Consider the following 11,649-nt stretch of genomic DNA (forward strand, 5'->3'; position numbering starts at 1 on the left):
ACAGGAAGAAACTGCCACTTTGTGCCAGTAAGACATAAAATTTGCATGTGAAAAATAGGTGGCAGGAAGAAGAGATGAAGCGTCTTGGTGGAAGACTCATAAAATGTCTGAAACCGCCACAGCTCAGTACGAAAGAGACAAACATCAAAGTCAATAGACTGGCTGTTTGATCTCCCCAAGTTTTTCCTCTCTTTTTAACATAACCCTGGCCTGTTTACACTCTGGTCTTCATTATCCTCCTCTGCCCTTAAAATCTATCAGGGTCTGCCATGAGAGAGCATTTCAGCTATAGAATAAGAGAGCGCTGTGCAGTGACCACTCCGATACACAACATTTACCAGCCAATATCACTTCATCTCTTACCAAATGACACATCTTATGTGGGATCTCACGTTGCTTTGAATGAACTGGTTGGTAGCGGTAATGGATGTTCTGCTCTCAACCTACAGGGAGGTTTATGGCTCGCTTTTTGACAAATGGGCAAGAGGGAGATAAAACGCTTACACACACAGACACCCACTCCCTCCTCAAATAAAATAAATCAATAACCATAAAAAGCCAACTATTAAAGCGCTGGATAGCTACACATTAGGAATAAAAGTGGGATTTTGGCTGCTGTGAAAAGGCTTTCAGAGACGGTGCAGGCCGCACATCACAGATAAATGGGTGGTGGGTGCTGGTGTGGTTGGGATGTATCAAACATGCACTGGTAGGCCAATAAAGACCAAAAATACTGGCAGCTGCACGACAATTCATTCACAGTTTTGTGAGAATTGGCCGGCTTGGGCAGGATGGAGGGAACATCAGTGTTATAGGTCCTCCAGTGAAACTTTCCATGGCATTAAGTTTTCCTAGAAATTTGTCAGGATATCTGTCTGCGATTAGAACTGACTGTGCTCAATGTTTGTGCATCAGTGACATTTTGTGTTTTTATTCTGCAGTATGTTGGCATATGTGCGTGTGTACGAAGCCTCAAAGAAACAAGGCCACTTGTGCCCATGGCGTCTGGTAGAGCTCGTGACTGTGCCTGTTTAACTCTGCTAACAGAGCACCGTTCCACAAAGCCCATCACGCAACCCACAGATGTCCCACAGGACAGACAGGACTGCACCGCAACCAACAAGAAGCAGTAATAACCCCCAGCCCACACACCCATGCACACACACACACACACACACACACACACACACACACACACACACACACACACACTAGCAAACAAAACAAACACATGCACTCACACACAGGATCTAGTAGACTGCACTGAATCTTCTTCAGAACATTAAATGTGGCTCCAAAGTTGTCAAAACATATTCTCTCATGCGACTAATAGCGTCTGTCCATGCAGATATTTTGGGTTTTCAGATGAGCCGAGACTTTGGCCTCCACTTCAGTACAATAGAGTTGAATGGTGTTATGCGATTCAACAACATCATTTTCTGGTCATTGTGTCCCTGTCACACTTGATGATCACAAAACTAAGATCTCTATAGGCTTTCATTGGAACTATTCTCTTCCTAGAAAGTAGCTCCAAACTCACCGGCAAATGCAGAAGTCACTCAATTAGGCTTGAATGCAAAAAAAAAAGGAAGAATTTCTTCTGAAAGATGGAGAAAATAATTCTTGTCTGGTCAAAAAAATAACATTTAACAATGGCCTTTTAGTTCAGACTTCACGCATTGAAAAAACACTTTTGATGAAACTCTGCAAATTACAGTGTAATTTTTGAGTATTTATGGGGCAATTACACAATAAATGTGGGCTACAGTGATATGATTATCTGGTACAAAAGAGGAAGCCTATTTTTAATTACAGTATACTTTTTAAAAAATTACAGGGTTTTGTTATGAACTTATAAATGAACTACAGGGTAAGGAAACATTACTGAGTTACAAAGCAAATATTACACGAAACTGAGGAAACTAGCTTAGTGGGTTGGCTGATTTATTTAATGGTCTTTCACCTTATGTTCTTTGGATTGAACCACAGCACAAATCAGGTATCGGAGCTGCAAAGCAAACCTGCCCCTTTTCTCACTTCTTGTTCCTTGTAGCTGTAAGCTAAGTGCGAGACATGAGCAGCAGTTGTAGTGATTTCAAGTTTCACAGCGAACAATCCTCTTCTTTCTTTGACATGGGAAAGCGGTCCATTGACTCCTCTTCATCATCAAATATGTGAAAAGTGCTTTTCTGAAATACTTCTGGCTGTTGGCATCTGGAGCAGTGGTGGCAACATTTGAGTGAAAACTGACAAATTTCTGGCTCGACTTTAAACACAGAAATGAAGGGAAATCTGCGCAGTCCTCAGAGGCAGAGGTGAAATCAAGCTTTCTGTGGTGTCTTTACATTCACAGTTAGGTTACTTTTGAGAGTTGCCCGGGGCTGACATGCAACGTGAGCTCTGACTTCAAAGCCTGCAAAGAAAATATATAAATACAAAACCATTAGCTGGCTTGTTTTCTTTAGTTAACATTTCAAACACACGGCGGAGTGGATCGTGTTTTCAGTCCCCTCTCTGTTGATGTTGTTTTTCTGATGGTCCTGGGGCAAACTGCAGCACCGCAGCTGGAAAGTCCTCAGCACCCTTTAAAAAATGGCTGCACAAACACACCCGAGTCAGGCAGAACGCAGCCTCCTTTGGCCTGCGAGGATGTCCTCGCCAGCTGCCCGCTAGGATACAATTTGCATTTGGCCCTCAGCACAGCAGAGCCACAAGCATAGGTTTCAATGTCAGCAACGGGTCGAACATATACAAACCCAGAGGTGGTAGCATCGCAGAGGAGAAAGAACAGCGGAGGCCGCTGAAATACATCATTATATCGGACATACCATTCTCAAGCACGGAGGGGAGTGAAGCCATTTTTATTAGAGGCACTAAGAAGTTTATAAACAGAGTCACTTGACACAGTGAACTTAGGATTCAAGGGTGATCCTCTGTGTAGACAGATTACCACTTCATTAAACAAACCAAGACCGCAAAGAGTAACAAGCCCGTGGACACGCATACCACAGAGAGAGAGAGCAACCCGGATCCTCTAGCCACATGAGACAGTAACAGGCTGTCTGTCCCAGAGGTTATTACAATTCCAAACATTTATTGGAAGGAAATCAAAAAATGCGTGTCTTTTTTGTCTTCCCTTCTTACTTCTGCCCACAAAATTACATTTGAGCCATAAAAATGTTTATATGTTAGGTATATAAATGGTTGGGAATAGCACTTTGCGACTATTTTTGAACCCGCTCGGAGCTGAAATAACATCATAAAAACACACATGAATCAGTAAAAATAATGCTCAGAAGGAAAATAAAACCTTGCTCTGTTTCAAGTAGCTATTATAAAAGGCACAGACAGCTGTCAGGAGAACAATTGGAAGTGTGTGACCGCAGCGCGAGTATGACCGGAATAGGCCGTAAAAGCATAATGAAGCACTGGCTTCAGCAGCATGAAGGCATGCATGACAAAATCAGTAAAAAGTGAGGAAAGATACTACGATTATGGTCTGTCCAGCCAGCTTTGAAGAGGCGGCATTTTTGTCAGTGAATGCATCAATCTTCTTAAAACCAATCACTCACTAAAGCCTTTGGTTTTACTCTCTGCTAATAGAAACGGGGCTATACAAAGTCATATTAAAGGAATAATTCAACATTTTGAGATGTAGATGTAATTGCTGCATTGCTGAGGAGATGGATACCACTCTCATGTGTGCATGGTTAATATGCTGATTAGCTTAGCTTAGCATCAAAAATGGAAAGACAGGGGAAACAGCTAGCCTGCTTTTAACCAAAAATAACCAAATCTGTCTACCAGCACCTACACAGCACGTAAACTCACAGACTAGCACATTATATCTTGTGCGTTTGCTCCGAACAATACTTGAATAACTAAAGTGTTATGTGTCAGATAAGCAGCGAGATCTGACGCAAAACCCTGCATAAAATGTTATTTTTTAAGCTTTTTCTAATTAAACAAATGAGATATAACATGTTAATTAGTGAGATTTAGAGGTGCTAAGTGGATTTGTTTCTGTTGAACAGAGCTAGGCTAGCTGGTTCCCCCTGTTTCCAACCTTTACGCTAAGCTAAGCTAAGCTAAGCTAAGCTAACCAGTTGCTGGCTGTAGCTTCACATTTACCTTAAAGACATGAGAGTGGTATCAAACATCTCATGAAACTTTTGTCAAGAAAGCAACACCGACACCATTTCTGTAAAGCCAAGGTTAACACAGAGTGCATAGCAACAGCAGAGCATCAAACATATCATCTTCATTTCATCTGATATCAATCTCCAGATCTGTTAAGCCACCTGTTTGCATTTGCAGGGTGCAATTCTTGCTTTGTGTTGGAACCAGTTTTATTTCAGTCTGACCAGTTTGGACATTGAAAAAGGATTTCATCTGATCCAATCAGAGACAAGAAACAGATGAGCAGTGACACAGTGACACCGCTGCAGAGGAAAAACAGACCCGTTCTCACTTCAAAGAGCCAGGGGGATGCTTTTAAAAATCACACCGGCAATAAACTACAACAGAAGTTCATCGCTTTTCCACGACATGAAAGGGATTTTCAAAGTCTCCTCAAGTAGTCCCCTCTTGCTGGCCCGAGTCTACCCGTAACAAAGTTCATATCAGCGGAGGGCTGGTGCATGGCGCTGAGGCTGTTTACATGGGAGGTGTTACCATGGGAGCAGCCAAATTATTTACATTTCAAAGACAGAGCACAACACGCCGTTGTTTGGTATATGTAAGGAAAAAGGAGCAGGCCAAAATCACTGTCCAACTTAATGCAATTTCTATGAATAAAGGGACAACTTTTCAGTGTCTTTCATCCTGTTACTTCTTGAGTTAAATGACAGGAATGAAAATCATAAATACAGAGGACACTTGTAACTAGTGGAGGTTATCTTAGCATGAAAGTAAATTACATCTCAGAGACTCTGACATGCAGGACTAATGGAATAAATTTGAGAAGGGACATGAAAGAGGCAACTAAACAAGTGCATTACATGAACTCCTCACTTATTCCAAAAGGATGAATATGAACTTACAGAAGTGCAAAATTCTGCATAAAATGCACAGAGCAAAGAAAGAACAACATGTGTCATCTGGAGGAAGTCGTCCAGCAGGTTGACAAAGTCTGACAGGCCACAAGAAGAAGAGCACTGAGAGGACAATAGAGAGACAAGAAGACCTGAAATAATGGCTGAAGCTGCTGCTCATAGCACACGTCTGGACAAACAGGTCGAGAAGGTGACAGGTGACAGAGCCTGCAGTCCACAGCTGTGGCTGCAGTTACAGCAGCATCCTGAGCAGTTGCAGCTCCCTCCTGAGGTAGTTGTTTGAAACAGCATAAGCTGCTTGACACAAAGCCATATTTTCCATTTCGTTTCAGACTCAGGGTCAGGATATTACCAAGGACTGTTGATAAGGAACTTGCAGAAATGCTTATTCATTCTGCCTGTGCTACAATGTGGAGGCCTGACGTCCTGCAGGATTTTGCTCCACACATCTGGTCATACCGGATTTGCATCACCAAAGTTTTGACTTATAATAGGAATCAGCACTTTGCCTTCAAATGTTTAGATACTTTCATGTCCATGCTGCAGGAATGTGCCGTGGCGTAAAGATTACATGCAGACAAAAACTATGGACCAAGTGAATTACCGGAGTATTGCTATTCTGAAATACACAGTAATAAACCTTTAAACCAGAGGTATCATTATTTGACAAGGTGATTTAATACAAAATGATGTAATATGACATGAGTCAGTTTTGCATGTTTTCATGATTTGAACAGCCTAATCTGCATCGTTGATCATGTTGATTGTGAATTTGATCAGTCATCATGGTCCTTTACAAAAAGCATTGTTTTTCTGTGTGCATGCTTTTGATGCCACCATGCAAGCTGGCTTTTTAACCCTTTCACGTTTTCTAACCTCTGTATCTCACGGTGCCGGCTGCAAGTCACTCGAATTTAATATAAAATGATGTAAACTGAGTATCATTTGGGTGTGAAACGAGGAGCATATAGCCCGCCAGTCTGAGCAACCGTCACTCATTTTTGTGTTCATTTTTACCCTGACGCATTCCACGGCTTCCTTTTGATTCCCGCTCTTCATATGTGGCACTCACTCTGTGCTGAAAGAGAAATTAGAGGTAAAGATGACAAAAGCATTCTGCAAATTACAAGGCTTTGTGTTTACTATTCTGAGCTCGAACATGACATTCAGTCCAGCAGCATGCTCGTTGCCTTTGGCTTTTTCTTTCCTTCAGAAAAAAAAAAGAGAGAAAGAAAATACCACAGCCCGACTGGAAGTACAGAGTGAACAAGGAAAGGCCATAATTACAGCAGAGGATGAAGAGAGAGAGTGAGTCTCCATCAGGAACTCTCATCTGCTCATCTTCATTTGTTCCTCACATGAGAGCGCGGCCGACTCTGGTCTTGTTTAGCAGAACATGTCAACAGTCATTCCTGTAATGACTATATATGCCGATGTCAGAGAGTCTCAAGACTTAAATCCACTCACTCGGGCTGATTTAAACAAAACATGATTATAATAGCATTGTAACACCATTCTGAAAGAGTTAATCAGCTACGACAGCGGGTTTGACTCACGAGCCAAATGCAGCTTTAATATTTACAATTGTTTACATTCATACGCATGTGAGAATGGATATTATCCGTGCATTTTTGTGTATGTGATTTCCAAGTCGGCCATCTGGATACGGATGAAAATGGACTGTTACGTTGACTTAATACTTATTTCAAAGACGAAAGAACATCTGTTTAAAAAAAAAAAAAAAGGCATCTGCAGGGACAAAAAAAAATCCACTGAATAACAAAACAGACTCCCATCACTGATGTATGTGTTGAATGATGAGTGTTACACTCTCTGTTTCTGCTCATCTGTGATTCACTTTTTCTAATAGGTCTCAACAAGTGGCTCCTGCTAGAAAAGCAAAATTCTCAACAGCCTCTTTGTCTCCATTTCTCTGCCTCTTCATCACCTCAGACATTGCTGAACTTGGACGGTCTCGCAGGCCTCACTCAGGCAAACCTCTGAGTGAGTGGAAGCAGACAACGCACTCATTTATTCAGATGCAACAAGATGGTGCTTTTAATGTGAGATTGTTATAAAAGACACACATGGTTGCATTTTGCAGTCCATTTTAACAATAAATCTTAAAGTCTTAAAGGTATACTGTGCAGGGATTGTCGGTAAATATTTGCAAACATTAGATTTAAGCATGTTCACTGCAAGCCTCTTTTGCGGGAATGTTGTATTTGTTGTAATGGAAAAGCCGCTATGTCCCTCATTTTTGCCTCTTTCTCTTGGATGCAGGTTGCTTACGGTTGGGCACCTGGCCACTAAATTTTCTACTTTTAAGTCCCACTATTGGGACTACACACCCACAGCCCAAAGGATGCGGTGCACAAATGTCCCAACCGCAGCGAAATAAGAATAAAATGAGAAAATACAGGCAGAAAGCAGAGTCTCTGCAGATAAATACACCATCGCACACTTCGAGTGGGTCAAAAGTAATGACTGAGAGGGATTGCTTTCATATGAGTCTATGCATTGTATTTTAGGAAAATTCTGCACAATATACCTTTAAGTAAACATTGTAAGAGTTCAGAGGTCACTGTCACTCAAGTAGCTCCAGATTTCCTGTCCTAATTCTATTGATGTAAAGGAATAGTTCCATATTTTTGGAAATTGACTTATTTGCTTTCTGGCCTGGTTAGATGAGAGGATCAATACCACTCTAATATCAGTAAACATGAAGCTATGGCCCGCAGCCATTTAGCTTAGCTTAGCTTAGTATAAAGACTGGAAACAGGGAAACAGCTGTCCAAAGGTAACAAAATCCACCTATCAGCACCTCTAAAGCAATTATGTGCCACGCTACTTCTTGGCTCTGAGCAGTTGCAAAGCAACTAGCAGAGACTCCAGGAAGTCACTGCTCCAACCCAAGAAATAGTCCCTCATATAAACGTCCATATCACTGCAACATGTGGTTTTAATGTCTCAGTTTTTGTAAATTTCTGAGTTTTAGAGTTGTTTTTCAGTGGATTTTGTTACGTTAACCTACATTTCCAGTCTTTGTGTTAAGCTAAGCTAACTGGCCACTAGTTGTAGCTTCACATTTGATGGACGGATAGGAGAGTGGTGTCGATTTGCTCATCTAACTAGCTAGTAAGCACATTTCCCAAAATGTCAGACCATTTCCCCAACTCTTTGAGATCACGTTAATATATAATATATTGGTTTCTCATATATGTTTTCTTGAATCACCACACCAGGAGGAAGATTTAAGACAAAGATTTCATTAGCAGCGCCCCACAAATCTTCTCTGATTTGTCTTCAGAGAGGTTCAAATATCATTATGTTTCGGCTTTGATCAGGAAGTCATACCCATGTTTCCTTGACCTCTGCCATATGGTGCCTTGTCTGTCTATCTGTGTGTGAGCGTGTGCACACACATGCTAAGATGCCTGACCATCATTGTATTTCCCCTTCAGGCTCAACCTCCTGCTCTCAAGTGGATATCAAAGGCCTGCATTTACAGTTATCTCTGCTTGGCTGCGCCACGGAAGTAATCACTGCAGGTCAGGGGTCAGTGCTCTGGCCCAGGACAGAAACACAACTGACTGACATCGACTTCAAAGGAAAGCAATCCTCTGACAGACTGTTGTTTTAGCCGGGAACTCTGGATATCATAATCAGGAGGGTGGAAAGGGACAGTAAGAAGAGAGAGCGGGGGGACTTGTGTCTCAGAAGTAGAAGAGAGAAAGACTACCTTTGAATAATTAGAGCCAACAAGATCAAAGAACAGGCTCAAGTTTGGTCTGCTTAACCTCTGTAACGCAGAAACGGAGCAACAACAACACAAAAAAAGCGTCATTTTATTCTGTCCTGTTGTTATTCCTCTGGTTGGCGAAACCCAAAACCATGTCAAACATAATGGAAAATATTTGAGGTCTTCTTTTATTAACCAAGAACAGCTTTGATGTTTGACGTCTTTATTTGTTTTAGAAGAAGAAAGGGAAGGGGCAATATGGCATGCGAGCGATCTTCTTTCGGAGAGAGCGCACAAAAAAGGGGAGGAATGAATGATATGAGAGCAAACCGTACTTGCTCATTCCACATAATCAATTAAACATCATTATCGGCCCTTTCAAGAGCGCTGAGATCAAAGACCAGTAGGAAATGATCAAAGTGACAGCATTTTGTTTGAGCGCTAACCCCTTCCTGCTACTGTGTGCCGCTCCCCACCAAGTACACTGCTTTGCTAGAGATCTGATGAAATGACAAAAGTCTAGCAAGCTGCTTCGATGCAGTGTGTATTTTACTGTTTATACTGATTCTGCAAAGAAGATAAACCGATAAATTGTTTCAAACATCCTGCCATATTTGCATGTAATCTGTGTTTTGTTATTTCTTGGCTTTGTTAAAACTGGAAAGCCTGGGGAATGTTGGGAATTGCAGATTCAAGAAATCTGGCAAACTGAGTTAACCGACTGTCTTCAATGATAGTGGCTCTCAAGGGGAACATAAAACAGCTCTGTTATTGTGGGGTAGGAATTATCCACACTACTTTAATTTGATTTTTCCCCGTGCAGCGAAAACATAATCTCTAGCTGACAGTGACAAACTACTGATGCGCTGTGAAGCAGAGGAGGTGGCTGCTGCTTTCATCGCCTCAGTTTGAGCTGCAATTAAGTAAAAAACAGAGGAATTACACCAGGTTAAGTGGAAACAAATTGATATTTCATTGGGCTATATAAGGATAAGATACACAGCTACAGAAAGTCACCATTCTACATGTCTGTACAGCTGGAAAATAAATTGGCTTCGGGTTGGTGCATTTTGACCCGTAGCTGCGTAAGAAAGTCCAAAACAGCATTCCAGCTATCAAAGGCACCAACCACAGACCGTCTCGAGTGTATGTGTTCAGCAACTGGACACTTCAAATGCATAGCAACGGCATGAAAAGGAGCCTCTTCAGCTTGCTGGGTGTGAAAACAGGTGGAGGGGGGCAAGAGGGAGTCTTTCATGGACATCCTGTCAAGAGGGAAGGACACGGGTGGAGCAGCATCGCAGCCGGCGTAAGAAAAAGTCAGCGTTTCAGGGTGGTCAGCCGGACGGTGCAGGAGGTCAGAGGAACAGTGAACTATTCTGCGCTGCGCCACACCATCCAGGCATCCTCGTTGGCTTCCTAGCTGATGGGGGGGGGGGGCATCAACTCTCATGACAAATCTAAACCACCAGCACTTAGCTTGTTATTAGCCTCAGCTCTTCCTTGTCACTGGATCGGAACTGGAAGAATGTTTTCTGTTTTGTTTTTCCTTAACTTACAGACACATTTTATTTTTGCCAAGCGCCTCTTGTTGACTGTGTTCTGCTCTGGAAGATGTCAAGAGGAAAATATGTGGTACAACGTCTGTTTAAAGGGCTCCGAGTAAACAAAATGGTGCAATGTGTTCTATCATTCCTTATCGTCATTTGCAGATGCTCAGGCCTTTGTTTTTGTCAGGTCCCGTTCGGTAAAAGAAGACCCTCACTTGTCTGCAAAGAGCCTCACATATTCTAAAAATATCCACAATTATCAGTGTCATCACATTTGTTGCATTGCAAAGAGCAAATGCCTCCGACAAAGAATAATATTGTAAGAACTCTTGACAGCAGCGACCATGAATGCTTTATGGGAGCTGTGCAAACCTGTCAAAATAACATGAGTTGTATAACAGTTAGGTGTTGCCTTAGTGTATAAGCTCTAACACAGTGCATTAAAGGAGCACAAGGGGGAAGACACTGAACCTTAAGCCCAAGCGGTGGTCTGTTTTGTCTGTACCAATTCACACACATGGGGATACTGCTGAATCATGCCAAAAAGGCTATTCGATCAGCGTCAGACCCGGGAGAGGTGACGTCCCGTCCGACAGGATTCACACGCTCCCCGCTCTCGAGCACAAAAGGGCAGAACAACAATATTATGGTGTCCACTGAGTGCCTACCCCCCAGTAAAAACATTTCTGTGAGAGTGGGCTTGACCTACCTCTTCTCTCGTATAAAAACACAAAGCCGAGTGTATTCCGACAGCTGCTGCCCGGGTGCCCTGTGGAGAACAGAAGGAGAGCTTTGAAGATCTTGACCTTCTGGAACAATAAAACGCAATCATCAAACACTCTCCTGAGACAGACTGCTGACCCACAGATCCAAGTGTCTGCTTGAGATAATTCATATTAAACTGTAGGGATCACTCTGTGTGTGAGTGTGTGTGTCTCTGCATGCCTGCTTGATGCTTGCAGGGGCACGGATAATGCAGATCTGGAGGTTTCCGATGCTCCTGACTGACAACATGTGGAGTTAACTAGAGCTATCCGAGTCTGAATCTTACCACCTTCTCACACATTTACATGTTCAGACGCTCTGTTTTCAGCAACACGAGATCCATGTGTCCAAAAAAAAAAATTGTTGGCCCCAAGTTTAGCATTACTCAGCCCTTTCAATCACGCTGGATCACCCCAAATCAAAAGCTCACAGTGACTCAAGCACACAAAAATGACCTTGTGAAGCATCACTGCACCAGACAGGATGTGTTGTAAGGATGCCATTTGACAATGACTTAGCCAGCTACTACAGGCTGCTT

Source organism: Chaetodon auriga, chromosome 16, assembly GCF_051107435.1.
Source record: "Chaetodon auriga isolate fChaAug3 chromosome 16, fChaAug3.hap1, whole genome shotgun sequence".
Lineage (NCBI taxonomy): Eukaryota > Metazoa > Chordata > Actinopteri > Chaetodontiformes > Chaetodontidae > Chaetodon > Chaetodon auriga.